Source organism: Trachypithecus francoisi, unplaced genomic scaffold, assembly GCF_009764315.1.
Source record: "Trachypithecus francoisi isolate TF-2019V2 unplaced genomic scaffold, Tfra_2.0 Lachesis_group8, whole genome shotgun sequence".
NCBI lineage: Eukaryota > Metazoa > Chordata > Mammalia > Primates > Cercopithecidae > Trachypithecus > Trachypithecus francoisi.
The window spans coordinates 82324979-82345766 of record NW_022681473.1 but is presented as its reverse complement, the minus strand read 5'-3'; the positions used below and the strand labels follow the sequence as shown (position 1 = coordinate 82345766).

Genomic DNA, 20788 nt, shown 5'->3' with positions numbered 1-20788 from the left:
TGTACGTAAGTAGATAGTTTTCTTCTAGTCTACCCCTGAGTATATGTAGTTTAAAACCAAGTATACACATTGCCACTAATTATGTATTACAAATAAATAGTTTACACAGCATATGTAAACTGTGAAACGGGGAAAGCAGCAATTTTGAGCATCCACAGCAGATGTTTAGGGCAGCTGTACAGGGAAGCTGACAAGAATTTAGATGAAATTTATTTTAATGTCCCACAAGAGTCAGGGAAAGTTTGTTTAACCTTTACCAAACTATTCCACCCAAGGAGTTCAGATCTGACTTTTCTTTTAGAATAGATTTCTATTGTTGTGTTTAACATGCCTTTCCTATTTCCCTGTTTAAAAAAAAAAATCTAGAGAAAATGCTCTAGTGATTTGACCATTATGAACAAATGTCATTCAGCCACCACAAATGTAAACCCAGAAATGTGCTTTTCAATGCCCATGTTTTGGCAGCAAATGTTATAAGAGTAAATCATATTAATAAAGAATTTAGCAACAGAAAATTATGTACAGCAAGTACTTCGAGGTTTGAACTTGAATAATCCAATAGACTATACTCCTGTTTTCAAGAACTATTTTCCGTCAGGAGTGGTGGCTCACGCCTGTAATCCAGCACTTTGGGAGGCCGAGGCAAGTGGATCACCATCACCTGAGGTCAGGAGTTCGAGACCCACCTGGCCAACATGATGAAACCCCGTCTCTACTAAAAATACAAAAATTAGCCGGGCATGGTGGCAGGTGGCTGTAATCCCAGTTACTCAGGAGGCTGAGGCAGGAGGATGGTTTGAACTCAGGAGGTGGAGGTTGCAGTGAGCTGAGATCCCACCACTGCACTCCAGCCTGGGCAATGAGAGGGAAACTCCACCTCAAAAAAAAAAAAAAAAAAAAAAAAAAAAAAAAAAAAAAAAAAAACAACTATTTTCCAGATCAAAAAGAAAAATGTTAGCTCCCAGCCTTATGTGGCTTAACAATACCATCCTTCCATTACTTTTACGTTTTTGGGAGAAAGAACAAATGATAAAACTGGCAAAAAGTTACTTAGACTAAATGTCTTGAACCAGAAATTTGGGCATCAACTACTCTTTGCCTCACACATATTTTTGCAAGATCAAGTACCAGGCATTCAAGAAATTTCTTGAATTGGGAAACAGTAGCAAACAGCTAACACAGAATAAGCTCTTAGCAGGTTGCCAGATCTTACACATCATTTCTATGTTATCTAAGCTAACTTAAAGGTTTGTGTTTCTAGGGTCAAGGATGTTAAGAGGCAGGAACTTCAGGGGCTATTTAGAGCAGCAGCCCTACCAGGGAAGAAAAACAATGCTTCTGAGGGCTGAGTATATGTCACACAGGCTGGTGGATGGCTACGATAAAATGAGGTCCCAAGCCCCGGACCAAAAGTAAGTGGTTATAATACTATTATATTTTAAAAGGGTTTGTATGGAAGACCAAAGAACATGCTTATTTGCCATCCTCTCACAGAATCTTAGATGAAAGTCATATAGTCTACAGCTCTACTTCTCCTACTTCAGTTTACTTGGATTCAACATTTTACTACCAGATCAACAAGAATAATTATCTGATAGTTTAAGATTATTTGATTGTGTTAATCATATACCTTCTGGTTATTGGGTTCTATAAAAAATGGCCAAAAAAATCAGTTCTGTTCTAGGCAATCATAATATTGATCTCTCCACTAAGTAAACATGATGCAGATAAATTATTTGTGTAATTTTGACCTTTAAAGTTCATGTAAAGGTATCAAATCTTTATCATCTGTATTATAAAATCCACGTAGAGGCTGGGCGCAGTGGCTCACGTCTGTAAATCCCAGCACTTTGGGAGGCCAAGGTGGGCGGATCACGAGGTCAGGAGATCAAGACCATCCTGGCTAACACGGTGAAACCCCGTCTCTACTAAAAAAATACAAAAAATTAGCGGGGCGTGGTGGCGGGCACCTGCAGTCCCAGCTACATGGGAGGCAGAGGCAGGAGAACGGCATGAACCCGGGATGTGGAGCTTGCAGTGAACCTGGGACGTGGTGGCGGAGATGCGCCACCGCACTCCAGCCTAGGAGACAGAGCGAGACTCTATCTCAAAAAAATAAAAATAAATAAAAATTTAAAAAAATCCACATAGAGTCTATAGGAGTTGGAGACCCTGCAGGACTATCTGTCATGGCAGCTGGGCTATTAAGTTTGAGCACTCTCGTTCTTTTGGAGGCAGCAGCGACGCAAAGGCTCCTGGCCACCCACGTCCGTTGGGAATCCAGCTTCTCCAGGACTGTGGTCGCCCGTCTGCTGTGGCGTGAAAGCAGCCCTCCGAACTTACCATACACTGGCAGGAGGACCCAGATCCCGAGAACTAAAACTTCTATGAGAAGAACCCAGACTCCCATTGTTATTATCTGCAATCCCATACATCGGAACAAGCCTCGTTCAGTGGGTCTGAGGTGGTTATTCTATTGATAATCCAACCCTCACACGATTTTTTACCCTCCACTTTATCCTGCCCTTCATTATTGCAACCCTAACAACTCTTCACCTACTTTTCCTACACGAGACAGGATCAAACAACCCCTGCGGAATCCCCTCCAATTCCGATAAAATCCCTTTCCATCCCTACTATACGATTAAAGACATTCTAGGCCTGATCTTCCTCCTCCTCATCCTAATAACCCTAGTATTATTTACACCCGACCTTTTAAGTGATCCAGACAACTACACTCCAGCTAACCCACTAAACACCCCACCTCATATCAAACCAGAGTGATATTTTGGACATCTGGAACATGCGAGTTGTCTTCTTCTTTGGCGTCTCCACTGTCCTGGTCCTTGGCAGCACCTTTGTGGTCTATCTGCCTGATTACAGGATGCCAGACTGGGCCCATCATGGAGCTGAGATGCTTGTGAAATACCAAGAGGCCAATGGCCTTCCCATCATGGAATGCAACTGCTTCCACCCCAGCAAGATCCAGCTGCCAGAGGATGAGAACTGACCAGTTGCTGAGTGAAGCTCAAGAAGCACCACCTTCCCCACCCCTTGCCTGCCATTCTGACCTAATTAAAGGGGCTGAAAGTCTGAAAAAAAAAAAAAAATCCATAGGAGTCAATGTATACCAATCTGATGTTTTTGAAACTTTGTACTTTGTTGTGTCTGTTTGATTTTGGGATTGATTTTGGAAAGACTGTCCTACTATATCTTGTTCTTCCTTCTCCACTGATTCCATTTTAATTTTATTTTCAATTTCCTTTTATAACATGTTCATAATTTATGTGACATACTGTGTCCCCTTGATTCTAGACTAGGGTAACCTCAAAACCACTAACCTATAACTGCAAAAAACAATGTGCATATACTTAACATTACTGAACTGTACATTTAAAAATGGCTAAGATGGTCAATATTACATGTTTCTTTTTTTAAACAATTCAAAATTATATATAAATATATATACATACACACACATATATAGATGTGTGTGTATATATATATATATATTTTTTTTTTTTTTTTTTTTTTTTTTTGAGACGGAGTCTCGCTCTGTCGCTCAGGCTGGAGTGCAGTGGCCGGATCTCAGCTCACTGCAAGCTCCGCCTCCCGGGTTTACGCCATTCTCTCGCCTCAGCCTCCCGAGTAGCTGGGACTACAGGCGCCCGCCATCTCGCCCGGCTAATTTTTTGTATATTTTAGTAGAGACGGGGTTTCACCGTGTTAGCCAGGATGGTCTCGATCTCCTGACCTCGTGATCCGCCCGTCTCGGCCTCCCAAAGTGCTGGGATTACAGGCTTGAGCCACCGCGCCCGGCCTATATATTTCTAAATAAGCCTTCTCTAGGGATGGTACTTTTAAGGTTTTTTATATAAAGTGCAGAACACCTGAGCTTTACAGCAGAGCGACAATATTTTTGGAATGAGAGTGGGAGGTAGTAGTTATTGACTGCATAATTTCACACAATTACCTCACTTAAACCCAAGGACATGCACAATAATTATAATACATCACCTTCTGTCCATCATCTGATCAACTGCAAAACTCTTGCCTGTCAAGAAAGCCACTTAACCTAAATAACAAGTCAAAGAGTGAAACCTTCAATTTGAAATCATTTGGGAATTTTGAATACATTTGGTGTCTAAGTCAGGAGGGAAAGATAGGTGGGGATAATTTTTCCTTTTCTTTCTTTTCTTTTCTTTTCTTTTTTTTTTTTTTTTAACAAAAACAAGTGTTTAGATTTCTCATGTAGACCAACAGAAGATAGATCTAACACATAAGATGGGGACAAATGGACTACAGGTAACTCCCAAAGATGCTCAAAATGAACAGAGGACAGAGATGGTTTCATGTCTAATGTTGCTGCTGCGGCATCATCAGACATCGCGGCGACATCATCAGACATTTAATGTAGTAAGCATTTCTCCTTTGTAATATATGCAGAGCTCATCAAGATCCTGGTGACACCAGTCCCTTCTGGATAAGAATTTCCACGGGTCTAATCAGTGGTGAACACGCAGGGCAGTCCCTCCAGCCTGACATTCCCTCACGTACGCCTAATTTAATTGTGGCCAATTCTTATCTGAGTCAGCTCTTCACCCATAGAAGAGAGAAACTCTGAACAGGTTTCACATGTGCTGGCCTAGGGCTGTTTCGACTGACATCTTCCATAATTGAGGAAGCTATCTTTTCTCCTTCAGGTAATGTTTCCACATTCTACCAGGGAAAGAATGATAAGCTAGATATGAATGAAAGGCATTATTTGCAAGTGGGGTGTGCCCTTCTAACTCATGGGCAGAATCACTTCTTTATTGACAGCATTTTCTGGAATCCCACTATAGATGATTAAAATTAAAAAGAAAGAAGAAAAACCTTAGGCAACAGATCAGCTTTTTTGTAGAAGGCATAAAATGGATCCTGACAGAAGTGGAACCTGTCAAAAGTCATAAGGCATAATTTCATTAAATTTTAATTTTGTTAAAACTAAAAATGGATTACTCTTACTTTTAAAGATCTACCAAATGGAATGACGTTACTCTCCTTTTTTTATTGAGACAGGGTCTCAGTCTTTCACCCAGGCTGGAGTGCAATGGTGCAATCATGGATGGCTGCAGCCTTGACCTCCCAGGCTCAAGGGATCCTCCCACCTCTGCCTCCTGAGTAGCTGGGACCACAAGTGCATGTCACCACACCTGGATAATTTTCATGTTTTTAGTAGACACAGGGTTTTGCCATGTTGCCCAGCTGATCTCAAACTCTTGGGCTCAAGCAATCCACCTGCCTCAGCCTCTGAAAGTGCTGGGATTGCAGGGTGAGCCACCGCACCTGGCCTTCCTCTTTAAGTCATTACTCTCCCTTCTTCATGATCTCACTTTAAATGACAAGACATGGCAAAATACTTGAATACTGGTCAACTACATTGCTTACCAATTCAATTTTCACCCTCAATTTTCTCACCAACTGTAATCTATTTAAACTGAGGAGTAAATGCAAAAGTTTTTCTCCCTTTTAGCTTTTATTGGGGAGAGGGGGAATCAAGGAAGAACCATGATTAAAGAGATGTTTTAGGTAGAGTATAAATGCTTTGTAGCTCCTCTGTATGAGATATAACTGAGGAGAGTACCAAACATCCTGCCCTTCCTTCAAAAATGCCTTGCTACTGTTTTCATGGAGAAAAAAAAATACTTTTAAGGTAAGACGTATATTTATGAGGCAGAAGTAGAGAGAATGATAATTTGAACATAATTAGAGTTTATAAAAAACTTTCATGATTTTTCTAGTTTTTGATGAAGGCTAGAATCTGGAGAATTTTGATCATGTTACGGGACTTACAGCTTTAAATTCTCCACCAAATAAGGGGATTCTGAGAGAAAACACACTTGTATATAGAGAAGAGAAGAAGGCAAGGTGCAGAGAGACAGCTGGATGGACACTGATGACTTACTACACCATCCTCTTGGTCCCAGGTCCCAGGGCCAGCTGCTGCGTTACTTGAATCCTTGATTCTCTTATACTAGAATTTCAGTGATTCCAGGGTATTTCAGAGAATTAAATTACTAATATGACTTAAGGAGAATCTGAAACACACAGGAATCATTATTATAATAAATATTTGTAACTTTACAAAGGATCAGACCAATGGTGCTGAAGCCCAAATACCATTAACACGATTCCACACGTGGAATCACAAAGGAGCCGAATGACCTAAGACAGCTGTTTGACCTCTTCATTCCTCCCCAGTTATTTGGGTAGGACTTATAAGTATCTGGGCTTCTGTTCTGCTGATTTTCAGCTTGGTTTCCAGTTTTTATACATAAAAATATGGTGCTTGGGTTCTTAGCATGACCTTAGAGCCATCAATTATCTAAAATTTCTACTTTTTAATGCTGAGATCACTTAAACCCCACTGTTAAGTACACGGGTCCTGCAACTCAATTTAATTCAGCCAACATTTATGAAATACCTAGCAGAGATCAACTTCAAGGAAATTAAGGGAGGGAAAATACTAATATAACACGGCAAATACTATAAAGCAAGGAAACGAAGGGCTATGAGGACACAAAGCGGGGACTAATTGCTGTGTAGGAGCAAGAAAATGGAGGAACTCTATGGAATAGAAGGCAATAAATAGTACCTTACTAAGTGCCTACCAAGTGCCAGATATTGCGATCATGTATGCCTTAAATACATTATTTTATTTTATCCTCACAATAACCTCAGTGGGTATCATTATCTCCACTTTACAGATGGTAAAACTGAGGTTTGAGGGTGCCCAAGGGAGAGAATACAGTCATGGGTTTTAGTTTCTGTTTCTGGTTGGGCCAGTAAAGCCCCTTCTTCAGCCCTCTTTTCTGCTTATCACTAAAGACAGAAACCAAAAACCATGTCTTCAAGCTGCTAAAAGCCTAAAACAAAACAAAACACAGTAACAACAACAACAACAACAAATTAAGGCAGGTTGGACAAGCTTGGGTAATTAAGGTATTTGGCTTATGTTCCCATTCATATGTGGTAGAGCTATAATTCCAACTTCAGTGTATTTCATTCCAATGCCTAGGCTCTTATCTACCATGTTATTATGCTCTCATCTGAGGTGGGTCACAGAAGACAGAAACAATTCTAATGATTAACTGGAATCTTTTTGGCCCAAAATCCAGAGGGAGCAGTGGGAGTGAAAACACAGATGTGAGAAAGTGCAAGAACTGTCTAAGAAAGAATCAGTGACCCAGTTTAGTTCAACTGAAGGAAGCTCATACACAGGGTGAACAAAGCTTAAGCCCTAAATGTCAAAATGAAGACCATGAACTTTAATCTTGGGCACTTCAGGAGCCCCCTCCCTGCCTGATTTTCCTTTAATGATCAGGTTAGCACCATGATGGAAGAGCTGCTTCAGGAAAATGACGGCTCTTGTAGCTAACATGTGTGAGATATAATTGAGGGGAGTAGAGAGATAAGAAGCAGAAGGGTTTGATAAAGAACCCCAAACTGAAAAAGAAAACAGCATGGCCCTTTAGTCAAGTTAATTTATCCCAGCTTTAGTACTTTCTATATGTATTATTGTGTAACGTATTATTTTTCCACTTATAAATCCCAATGGTTACATGCAAAAACAATTTTTTGTCAGCAAATTTTCTAAATGAGTGGGTCTCAAGAATATAGACCAGAAAATTCCATTTGAAAATCAAGAAAATCTGAGTTCCAATTCAGTTTTTCATTTACTTTAGACTACAATTGTGTTAGGACATTCACAGAGCCAAAGACAAGAAGGTTAGTACCTCAGTTCCGGAGTATCCAAGTCCATGATGAAGGAAAAGAAGTCAAGACATGGTTTTATAGTCACTTTGTAAGAAAGAAGGTCAGCTGCTTCCAAAACACCCATGACAGACACTTTAATAAGAAGGGGTTTACTGCTAAACTAACACTCCACACCTGCCCTGAGGGGCTATGTTTAGTGCTATTTTACCATTATCTGCATTTCATGTGCTTCTGCCACAAGCGTTTATTTTGTTAAACAAACTATAATATATGACCTGCCTGAAGAGAAAATATTTATTCAGATCAGAAAAGGACTTTTAATACCTCAGAGAGGTTTTCATAAAACTCTCATTTAGGAAAAAAAAAAAAAAGAAGAAGAAGAAATAAAACATACCTTATATGCACTGCATTTCATTATCTATTCAACCACAGATAATACTTAACTGTGCAATAGCAGTGCTAAATCATGTTAAATTATTCTTGATCTACCACATTTTAAAGATAGGCTGAAACTTATCTCAAACAGCCCTCCTAATTATATATTTTATCTGACATGATAAAGTATTTCATTACAGGTTTTATTTTCTTAACATTCAAACAACTGTGTATAGCATTCAATAACATCTGAAAAGCTGTAAATGTATGTTTCTTTCTCTCTCTCTCTCTCTCTCTCACACGCACACACACACACACACATACACACCCTTTACTCCTGTCAATTTCCCTAACAAGAAATCCCTTCCTTTACTCCATTACCATAATTTGCAAACTAAAGTCAATGGGAACTCATTAAAATACTTCACATTATTCAATATTTGTTGTGTTTATCAGATATTTAAAGCCTTTCCTTCCAAAGTGCTAATATTCTAAAAAATAAAACAATTACACATTTTGAAAGGCATAATAGCAACATTCAAATGAATATTTACCCAAATAAATAATAATAAAGCAATAAAGTACTCCATTTATTTGCATATTTGTGTCCATCACCCAACACAATGCCCTTACAGTTAATTAAAAACTCAAAACCCATGCGATACAGCTGAAGGAACTACACTCAGAACATGAAGATCTGAGTTGTACTTCTGCTTGTCTTGGGACCCTGGGCAAAACACTTAAACTCTCTGACCTTGCTCCACCTCCTCAACCTCACAGAGCTATTTATAAAATCATGTTCCTGAAAGCATCCTGAAATTTAACGGATAAACTATCTTTCATTGTACCGCTGAGGAAGCCAAGGGCAAGACAATGAAAATGTCTTGCTCAGAGTTAAAAGGCAGAGGGCAACAGATAGCTCTGCTAGATTCGCCAACAGGCAGACAAATTGTTAGGACATGAATAAAGCAGAGAGGGGGATAGGGCAGCTTCCATGGATTAATGCCAAATTCTGCAATCATAAAATCTAGAAACACACTTTTAATTTCAACATACATGGAGTTTTGTAATATTTCAAAGAGGTCTCATTTTATTTTGACTTACATAGATGGGCACATCATCATCTTTCGACGTTTACTGCATCTGAAGGTCTTAAATGGTCTCTAAGAAGGGAATGTTTTTCCTTCAGTTCTCTTTCCACTACATTTCAACTGTTTTTGTGTTTGTTAGCTTTCTTCTCATGCTAAGTGTTGCAACCTTCACTTTAAAAATGCAAAGTCATGCTAACACGGTGAAACCCCGTCTCTACTAAAAAATACAAAAAAAAAAAAAAAAAACTAGCCCGGCGACGTGGCGGGCGCCTGTAGTCCCAGCTACTCGGGAGGCTGAGGCAGGAGAATGGCGGTAAACCCGGGAGGCGGAGCTTGCAGTGAGCTGAGATCCGGTCACTGCACTCCAGCCTGGGCGGCAGAGCGAGACTCCGCCTCAAAAAAAAAAAAAAAAAAAAAAAAAAAAAGGCAAAGTCACTTTAATGTTTGACTTTAAAAGCGTACCTGATTTCTAATGACTGTGAAAAACACGTTCAAATAAAGCTGGAGCGTATTAAGTACAGGTCAAATCTTTCTCTAGTATCACCCAGTGTGCAAGCTTCATTCTTCCCCGACAGTTTCTTACTGCAGAAACTGTCAAGGTTTCTGACTTATTGATTGGTAAGGCAAGCTCCCAATGTCTTGGAAAAAGCTAACAAGCTAGAACTGGAGAGAGGGATTTTTGTTGCTTTTTTGTTTGTTTTTGGTTTTGGGAAATTTTTTGGCACTCAGCAACAGCTTCTCCTTTGCAACCTGTTCAGAACTCCTTGCATGAAGCTCCCAGGCTATCACAAAAGAGCTGGTGCTTGTGCAACCATTAAACTCTGTTTACTGTCTCAGACAAGAAACAAAGAAAGATAGGTGCCCAGCAACAGAAGCGTAGCAGGAAGAATTTAGGTTGGCCCCCAACTTTCAGAAGCTGAGGTTAAAACAAGTTAGCTAACAGGGGCAGTTTTCTTTCAGCAACTCCTTGAACCCTCAGGACTCAGCAGACTTGAGGTTTTAACAACTTTTATGGATGTATGAATGTGGAAAGGAGAATGACTAGTACCTCCTCAGGAACTGCCTGCCAAGATCTCCTTACTTTTGAGTTCTCCAAGGCTCAGTTTTTGGAAATGTGAGCTCTGGAGAAAATTCAGAAGTCACAGGCCCTTGTGGCAGGTAGGTGACAATGCGGACTCAAGGCACAAGTCTGAAAGCACAAATGCCTGCCTCTATCCTGGCCTTCATCTACCCAAAATGAGGAGTGGGGAGACTTTTTTTTTTTTTTTTTTTTTGAGACGTAGTCTTGCTGTGTCACCCAGGCTGGAGTGCAGTGGCCGGATCTCAGCTCACTGCAAGCTCCGCCTCCCGGGTTCACGCTATTCTCCTGCCTCAGCCTCCGGAGTAGCTGGGACTACAGGCGCCCGCCACCTCACCCGGCTAGTTTTTTTGTATTTTTTAGTAGAGACGGGGTTTCACCGTGTTAGCCAGGATGGTCTCGATCTCCTGACCTCGTGATCCACCCCTCTCGGCCTCCCAAAGTGCTGGGATTACAGGCTTGAGCCACCGCGCCCGGCGAGACTTTTTGATATCCAATCTGGAATTCCAGTATTTTAATTTCAGCAGGTGCCGAAGAAACACAGAAGCTCTTTGAGATTCTAGCAGAGACATTTATACCCCAACTCTATGTATTGCAGTTAAATTTGGAGAACAGTTCAGTTCTCCGTGATGAGCAGCAAGTCTCTGCTTAGTGTTTTCTCCGTGCACAGCACCTTGTTAGCTGGACACGGGATAAACAGTAGCAATGTCACGTTTGCCCTAGAAAACTTAACTCACCACACCACCCTTTACCATATGAAAAATGCAATTCAAATTTCTCTTCTCATGTCATATTTCTTTAAAATGTATTTACAATGCCAAATGCTTCAGGGTACAATGAGTCAAGGTAAAAATTTTACTCCTCTCAGAAAAACTTGACCTATATCAGAAAGAAATCCAAAAAAGGTTGCCAATCATTTACAGCACTAATATGTTTTAAAATCTCTGCCATCTGTACAAGACTTTCCAAATTATTCAGGTAATTTTAAAATGTACTACCTAGCTTTGTCTTCACTGCAACTCCTTAAAGTGGGCATTATTCCTCATTTTTACAGATGGGGAAGCTGAAGCTCAAAGAGGTTAAGACTTGGGCAAATCAAGCAGCTCATACGGTCCCAGAGCAAGGACTCAGACAGCACAGGTTTCTGGTTCACAGTGGCCTCTATTACTACAGACACCAAACAAAATTACTTCAGCTATACTTCAAGACAGAGAAGGCAAGCATTAATACTGAAGAGGTTTGTTCCTCTTCAGCAGATTTTAGTTTAAGTTATAATTGGTTTCGTGAAAATTTAATCTTGGGAAATTTCTTTTGAGAACATTTTTGAACATCCTTTGTGACATGTCAGGCATTTCTGTGCGGCTGCTCCCCTCTGACAGAGGCATAGCATGGCTCAGGGACTAGGCTAAGCCCAAGGTTCCCTCAATAATTTCCCCTCTGACCTTTGGGAGGACCACATCCTTCACATCCTGATATCCTTTTCTGTTCCCTTTCATGGATATAAAGTTATTTTTAGTCATCTCAAAATAGGTGAAAAAGATCACAAGTGATTCTTTTCAGCTGCCTTGTAGACAATCATCCTCCTAACCTAAGAATCTAAGATCTGTTTGTTTGTTTTCTAAGAAAGACTTGCTTAGGATGAATTTCTTCTCCCTGCATCTTTTCCTGACCTCATTACTTCCACAAGCAATCCTCCAAGCTAAGTATGTATGTGTGTTCCCTAAGTCAGTTTGACACTCATATTATTTGAATACATTTACCACTCATTCTGCTGCTTCCCATTCTGCATTGCCAACACGTGAATCTGCTTACTGGTGGGTTAAATGAAATGTAAATTCCAAAATCCAGCCTTCTTGTGGGGCTTTGCTGCACTCTGACAAACCCCCTTCATCTCAGGATGCTTCTTCTTGTAAGGATCTTCTTGTTCATCAGGGCTGTTGTCTTGCACCATCTACTGAGGAACCGGTTCAAATGACTGACTCATTATCTCTCATGAACCATCACACTCTGGTGAACTGGGCCTGAAACACACCTTGATGAATTTAAAACAGGGGCATGCTCTACTTTACAGCTTCTAAGAGCTTGGGAAAAGTGCTGCAGGGGATGCCTGTGCCAGGTGGATAGTTTGGGTCACCAATTCCTCCCCGAATGGGTCACCAGATCGGAAAAACATCACCAGGAGTTTACTTGGTTTCCTCACTAAATTTTATATCTTATTTTCTCTCCTAAACTAATTGTTAACTATTGGAACTTCACAGCAAAATTAGAAGTCTGCCTGGAGTCACACAAAAATCAGGAATTAATACACTAAAACAAAGAAATAAACAAAAGCAAAAAAACCTCTCTGAAAGCACAAGAAAAATATTTGATAACATTTCTATAATCCTGGCAGAGGAGAAGTCTTCCTTAGAGAAGCCATAAAGAAAAAACTAACAGATTTGAATACATATAAAATTAAACGCTCTGAGCAGAAAAACATACTGCAAACAAAATTAAAAGACAAACTAGGAAAAAGCCTTTTCAACATATATAACAAAGAGCTAAGGTCCCTAATAAATAAAGAGCTCTTATTAAATAAAAACTAAGTGGAACACAAATAGCTTAAAAAAATTTAAGACAAGGATAGGAACTACCCCTTCACAGTAGTGTGTCTTCACAAAGAGAAAAAAAAAATTCTATAAAAAGATGTACATATTCCACATGACTAGGGGAATACAAACTTAATTTACAGCCTACCTGAGGCTGGGTACTTGATAAAGGAAAGAAGTTCATTTGGGTCAGTGTTCTGCAGGCTGTACAAGAAGCATGATGCTGACATCTGTATCAGGTGAGGGCCTCAGGCTACTTCTACTCACTATGGAAGGGGAAGGGAAGCCGGTGTGTGCAGAGATCTTGTGGCAGGAGAGGAAGCAAGAGAGCAAAAGGGGAGGTGCCAAGCTCTTTTTAACAGCCCGCTCTCCTAGAAAAAAACAGAGCAAGCCCTCACGCATCTCGAGGGACGGCATTAATCTTTTCAAGAGGGATCTGCCCCCATGACCCAAAGGTTTCCTATTAAGACTCACCTCCAACATTAGGATCAAATTTCAACATGAGGTTTGGAGTGGACCATAGCACCCCCACATGTAATACCTAGCAAAAGAGGCAAGCAGAAACTATAGCACCAATTTTTGTATGGTATTGAAAAAAAAAAAAGGTCTGGATGATTACATACTCAAAAATAACTCAAAAGAAGAGGGATTAGAATAGTGAAAGATTTTATATTTTATTTCATATTCTTCTTTATTGTTTGAAGGTTTTAAAGCAATTATTTATAATCTGATAATGTAAACAGTCTTTTAAAGCCTCAAAGTCGATGGCGGCCTAGTGCTTTACTCCACTGAACTGTCCTCACTGTCATGTCACCCCACCTCCCTCCCCAGGTGGACAACAGCTGAAGTCACAGTTTAAAATACCTCCACTTCTCTATGCCACACAATTCATCACCTCTGTCTTCACTGAATCCACTTTTTAAATATGGGGAAAGCCAAAAAGGTGGTAATAGATGTTTTATGGCTGCAAACCTGAGGGCACATAGATTTGAATTACATCTAACTTACTGGTCAACTTCTAAAGTCATTATGTCCCCTATACACATGGCTTGTGTCTTGAGAGGTGACACTTGTGAAGTGGTAGCTCTTACAGAAGCCAGAGCATTAGATGGGAAGACTTGAGTGCAAGTTCTTTCTCTGTTACTGTCTAGGCAGATAACCCTGAACAATTTCTGATTCACCCCTGAGGCTCAGCTGTAAAATAAAATAAAATACCCAGAGGATATCACTACTTAGTTCATTTACCTTGTACGATGATTACACAAAACTCAATGATCAACAAGAAGCCTTTTGTGTAGAACAAAAGCATTTCAGTTATTCTTATCTCCTCTACATATTTCACCAACTGGGGATCCCTTTCAAGAGGACCAGATGTTAAAAATGCAAATATCCCTGAAGTATAGCATCATTTGTCATCCTAGTTTCTACTGCTTTAATCAAATAATCTGGCAACTAGCTAAGTATGATTTTGTGTTCAGAGTGGAGGAGTTGACAGGAGTTAGGGAGCTGCATTTGGAAGCAGGAGGGCAAGAGTGAGTGAGGTATGGAAGTCAAAAGCACTTAATATCCAGGCAGAACTGAGAAGAAAAAGGAATGAGAAAGATATTCAAATCTTAAATGGGTGAAGAGCAAGATCAAGATAGAAACTGGGGCCCAATCAACTCCCAGAGCTGTCTGCAAGACTGAAAATCATAGCCTCCATGGGAACCACCCTATCCTCTTGTTGGAAAGAGAAAAAGAAAGGTAGACACAAGGACTCATGGAAGTTTCTACCTCTTCTCTCTCCATCTTTTTGTAACTGTTTAGACCAAGAGCAATAGTCCAAGAATTCCAAGATTACCTTGAAACCGCACTCCAAAGTGAGAATACCACACTTATTTTAGAAGTTAAAGAGGCCAACTAGCCCCCTTGTTTTATTGGTGAAAACTCTCTTGGGTTAAGTGACTTCCTCAGAGTCACTGCCAAATGGCTACTTATTGGCAGACCCAGTGGTTGGGATCCGGAGCTTTCAGCTAGTGAAAGGGTTACTGCTACTGACTCCCTGTTTTAAACATGTGTGGAGTCAATGATGTCTGAAAATCATTCAAGGGCTACAAGCAATGGGAGAGATACATTTAACACGCTGTCTTATAATTCTGGAGAAAGCCACTGTCTCGACAAGTGATTAAAGAAAACGAATCTTTTAACTTCTTTTTACAAGAAAAGAATATGCAGACTAGTAAGTGTTTTTAAAATATTTTAAAGGTTGCCATATACTATATCTCTCGGCTTCTGAATATTCTGAAATGCTCTGCCCCAAAATAAGAATCCATCAGAGCTTGAGCCCTCCAAGAAACTCCTCATTGTCCTAGTTTTGCAATCACAATATGACCTATTTCTGTCCATTCCCTGCTTCACTCTGCTTGAACTATAAAGAAACGTGAATTCTCTGATTCCATGGCTCTGACTCTTGGCTTTGCAAGTATAAAAAAATAAAATAAAAGAGAATCTTCTCTTCAGTCCAGGTGCCTTTTAATAGGAAGCCTACATAAGTCTTTTTCTTCCACTTTTTCTTTTCAACACAGACAAAAAAGAAAGAAAAATTCAGTAACAAGTTGCATGATAAGCAAAAGTAACTCCATGTCTTTTAATAAATATTATTTAAAATGTACGTATACTGCATACAGAATATCTTAAAATTCTGATTATTCCTATTTCCCCTTGAAAAGTGACTGAATGATGGAAAGGAAATTTCAAGTTGCCTCTCAAGCGCAATAGTAGGATAAAAAAGCAGTTACTCTGCACTGGGCCAGTGAATGCTGACTCCAGAAAGCTTCAGTCCCCAGAATTATTAAAGAATTATTATACTTTTACTCAGTAATTTAAATAACAATTGAGTCAATATAGGTCCCTATTTCTAAGTCTTGAGAGTAAATAGCCAATAGAAAATAAGCCTCCAGTTTCTGATGAAGCAGGGATAGAGGCTGGGTTCCTCAAGACTGTACAAGGAGAATACACTAGTGGGCTCTGCCTGGTCCCAGTAGAGTGGGTTAGGAGCAACAGGCTTCATGCTTATTTATTTGATGCCCTTTGGTGGAGAGCCAGCCATGGTCAAATAAGGTCCAACATCACATCTACTATATCTACCATCACCTATAACCATCCTGATGGAGGCAATGAAAGGAAGAGATGTTGTCCTAAAGGAAAGGCTGGGCTTTTCGGCAGGTAGATGGCTGGTTGAAATGCTTCCTTCTTTGTCTACTGCATCCAATAAGTAATACAGACATTAAGTGTGTTTCATTCACATGGAAGGAGATTAGAAGGATTAGGATCAACTGTTTCCCTGGTTTTTAATTCCTTTAATTCAGAAGGTAGTGTGCACAAAACCTAGGTTGAAGTCTGCAATATTGTACAGGATTGTTTTTGCCAACACAATATTCATTACCCTGGTATTGCTGAAATAACATCACATTTCTTTAGAGAGCAAATATGTCCAACCCCGTGCCATTTCACTTAAGACAACTCTACGAGGTAGGTTTAATTAGCCACTTTTCACATTTCAGCAGATGGGTAAACTGAGGCTTCAAAGAAAAACTACTTGCTCAGAATCACATAGTTATTATATGATGGAACCTCCATGGCTCTGGCGTTCAGTACTGGTTGTCTGCAATATTATGTTGCCTACTCAAGAATTACTGTGTGTTTTAAACTTTCTTGCCAACACGGATACGGCTTGAGAGCCAGACCACAAGCTAAAAGGGCTTAATAATGCATAAAAGAAATGTACGCATCCCCACAAATAAAGAATAGCCCGGCCAGGTGTGGTGACTCATGCCTGTAATCCCAGCACTTTGGGAGACTGAGGTGGGCAGATCACGAGGTCAAGAAATCAAGACCATCCTGGCCAACATGGTGAAACCCTGTCTCTACTAAAAATACAAAAATTAGCTGGGCGTGGTGGTGCATGCCTGTAGTCCCAGCTACTCAGGAGGCTGAGGCAGGAGAATCACTTGAACTCAGGAGGCAGAGGTTGAAGTGAGCCGAGATCGCACCACTGCACTCCAGCCTGGCGACAGAGCGAGACTCCATCTCAGAAAAAGAAGAATGGCCCTTAATCTGTGTTACTCAAGCTGCTGCAGACATGCCAAAGTCCTGCATTCCAAAAGCACAGGCACAATTTTAGCCACATGTCAAATGAGGGCTAAAGTAAGGAGTTGCCTGTCAGCATGAGAAAACATCTACCTGTAATTAAAACACAGTTTTAAAATGGAGTTAAAGAAAATGAAGAGGAAGAAGACTAAGGTAGAGACAAACAACAACAACAAAAAACTGTTATTGTGTACACCTAGGGAGTCACTGATAATAGGGCCAAGGTTTCTAACTTAATAGCAACTATCAACCTAAGGGCTTTCTACACTTTCTCAGCAAAAATTTCTTTCACGTAGCTCTAGCCAAAGGGAGCAGAATATATTCACTGTTTGTGCTGTAAGGAACCAGAGAAGTGGTGTCTTCAGGTCCCCACCAACTGTTTGGAGCTGTCAAGGCTGGCAGGCAAATCAGAAAGGATCAAGTCAAGTTTGTCATAATTGTACCTTAATGACTTCACATGCTGTATGAGTCTCACCTGCTCCACATGTCAAACAACAATCCCCAGAGAATGTTCAGATTCCAGAGATATCTCCCCAGAGACTTGATATAATTTAACTAGCATGTTTGAAACAGTTTTTAAATATGATCAGATTAAAGGTTCTGGTTCCTAGAATATCTCTGCTAGAATCCATCCTCAAATTCCTGGTGTCAGTCTTCAGTGAAGTCCTCCGGTGAATATACAGAGTTCCAATTTGCAGAAACTTCAGCAGTAATTGGTCTTTTCATCAGTGTATCTTTAATGATAATGGCCATGAAATAGATTTGATGCCACCATGAAATAGATTTGATGCCACCATTCCTGGACAGGCATATCTCATGTTATTGCACTTCAATTTATTGTACTCTGCAGATTATGTATTTTTTATAAATTGAAGATCTGCAGCAACCCTGCTTTGAGCAAGTCTATAGGCGCCATTTTTCCAACAGCATGTTGTCACTTCATGTCTCTATGTCACATTTCAGTAATACGATATTTCAAACTTTTTCATATTTTATCTGTTAGGATGGTCTGTGATCAGTGATCTCTGTTACTACTGTAATTGTCTTGGGGTCCCATGAACCACACCCATATAAGAATGCAAACTTAATTGATAAGTACTGTGTTCTAACTGCTCTACCAATAAGCCGTTCTCATCTCTCTCCCTCTTCTCAGGCCTCTCTATTCCCTGATACACGGCAATATTGCAATTCAGCCAATTAATAACCCTACAATGTCCTCTAAGTGTTCAAGTGAAAGGGAGAGTCACACATCTCTCATTTTAAATCAAAAGCTAGAAACAATTAAGCTTAGCGAGGAAGGCATGTCAAAAGTCAAGACGTGTTCAAAGCTAGGCCTCTTGTCAAAAGCCAAGACATGTTGAAAGCTAGGCCTCTTGCATCAGTTAGCCAAGTTATGAATGAAAAGAAAAAGTTCTTGCAGGAAATCACAAGTGCTACTCTGGTGAACACATGAATGATAAGAAAACAAAACAGCCTTATTGCTGATATGGAAAAGGTTTCAGTGGTCTGAACAGAAGACCAAACCAGCCACAACATTCCCTTAGGCCGAAGTCTAATCCAGAGCAAGGCCCTAACTTTCTTCAATTCTATGGAGGCTGAGAGGGTTGAGGAAGCCGCACAAGAAAAGTCTGACGCTAGCAGAAGTTGATTTATGAGGTTTAGGAAAAGAAGTCATCTCTGGCTAGGCGCGGTGGCTCAAGCCTGTAATCCCAGCACTTTGGGAGGCCGAGACGGGCGGATCACGAGGTCAGGAGGTCAAGACCATCCTGGCTAACACGGTGAAACCCCGTCTCTACTAAAAAATACAAAAAACTAGCTGGGCAAGGTGGCGGGCGCCTGTAATCCCAGCTACTCCGGAGGCTGAGGCAGGAGAATGGCGTAAACCCAGGAGGCGGAGCTTGCAGTGAGCTGAGATCCGGCCACTGCACTCCAGCCGGGGCGACAGAGCGAGACTCCGTCTCAAAAAAAAAAAAAAAGAAGTCATCTCTATAACATAACAGTGCAAGATGGAGGCAGCAAGTGCTGAAGTAACTGATTTAAAAATCAGTTTCATCTGTAGACAAAACAGCCTTCTATCAAAAGAAGATGCTTTCATAACTAGAAAAAAGTCAATGCCAGACTTCAAAGCTTCAAAAGACAGGCTAACTCTCGTTAGGGGCTGATGCAGCTGGTGACTTTAAGCTGAAGCCACTGATCATTCACCATTCTGAAAGTCTCGGGCCCTTAAGAATTATGGTAAATCTACTCTGCTTGTGCACTGTCGAAAGAACAAAGCCTGGGTGACAGCACATCTGTTTATAGCAGAGTTTACTGAATATTTTAAGCTCATTGTTGAGACCTACTGCTCAGAAGAAAAAAGAAAGAAAGAAATAAAAAAGATTCCCTTAAAAGTATTAACTGTGCCAGGTGCGGTGGCTTATGCCTATAATCCCAGTACTCTGGAAGGTCAACATGGGGGTATCACTTGAACTTAGGAGTTTGAGACCAGCTCAGGCAACATAGAAAGATCCTGTTTCTACAAAAATAAAAATTAAAAAATTAGCCAGGCATGGTGACATGCACTTGTTGTCCCAGCTACTTGGGAGTCTGTGATGGGAGGACTGCTTGAGCCTAGCAGGCAGAGGCTGCAGTGAGCCATGATCATACCATTGCACTCCAGCCTGGATGACAGAGCAAGACCCTGTTTCAAATATATATATATACACACACATAAACACACACACACACACGTATGCGTGTATATATTACTGCACATTAACAATGTACCTGGTCACTCAAGAGCTCTGATGGACATATACAAGGAGATTAATGCGTTTTCTGCCTGCTAACACAACTTCCACTATGCAGCCCATGGATCAAGCAGTAATTGAAACCTTCAAGTCTTACTATTTAAGAAATTCATTTCAAATGGCTATAGTTGCCATATATAGGGATTCCTCCGATGAATCTGGGCAAAGTAAATGGAAACTTTTTGGGAAAACAAAATCATCATTCTAGAGGTCATTAACATGATTTGTGATCCTTGGGAGGAGGTCAAAATATCAACATTAACAGGAGTTTGGAAAAAGTTAATTGTAAACCTCATGGGTGATTTTAAGGGGCTCAAGACTTCAGAGGAGGAAGTCACTGCAGATGTGGTGGGAAAAGCAAGATAACTAGAATCACAAGTGGAACCTGAAGATGTGACTGAGTTGCTGCAATCTCATGATAAAACTCGAACAGGTGAGAAGTTGTTTCTTAAGTATGACCAAATAAAGTGATTTCTTCAGATATAATCTATTCCTGGTGAAGACACTGTGACCTTTGTTGAAACGAGAACCAATTACTTAGGAGTATTCCATAAACTTCATTAATAAAGCAGCAGCAGAGTTTGAAAGGACTGACTCCAATTTGGAAAGTTCTGCTGTAGGTAAAATGCTATCAAACAGCATCGCACGCTACAGAGGAATCTTCCGTGAAAGGAAGAGTAAATGAGGAAAATTTCATTGCCATCCCCTTAGGCCGGGCGCGGTGGCTCAAGCCTGTAATCCCAGCACTTTGGGAGGCCGAGACGGGCGGATCACGAGGTCAGGAGATCGAGACCATCTTGGCTAACACGGTGAAACCCCGTCTCTACTAAAAATACAAAAACTAGCCGGGTGAGGTGGCAGGCGCCTGTAGTCCCAGCTACTCGGGAGGCTGAGGCAGGAGAATGGCGTAAACCCAGGAGGCGGAGCTTGCAGTGAGCTGAGATCCGGCCACTGCACTCCAGTCCGGGCGACAGAGCGAGA

General features: G+C 40.6%; 1 protein-coding gene and 1 pseudogene across 2 annotated transcripts in view; one reads left to right on the top strand and one right to left on the bottom strand.

Annotated features, from left to right (window-relative positions):
- The window catches only part of FAT3 (FAT atypical cadherin 3), a 717192-nt gene that overhangs the window by 587854 nt on the left and 108550 nt on the right, over window positions 1-20788 (bottom strand). The gene's annotated exons all lie outside the window — the stretch shown is intronic.
- On the top strand, window positions 2190-3060 carry LOC117080389 (annotated as a pseudogene).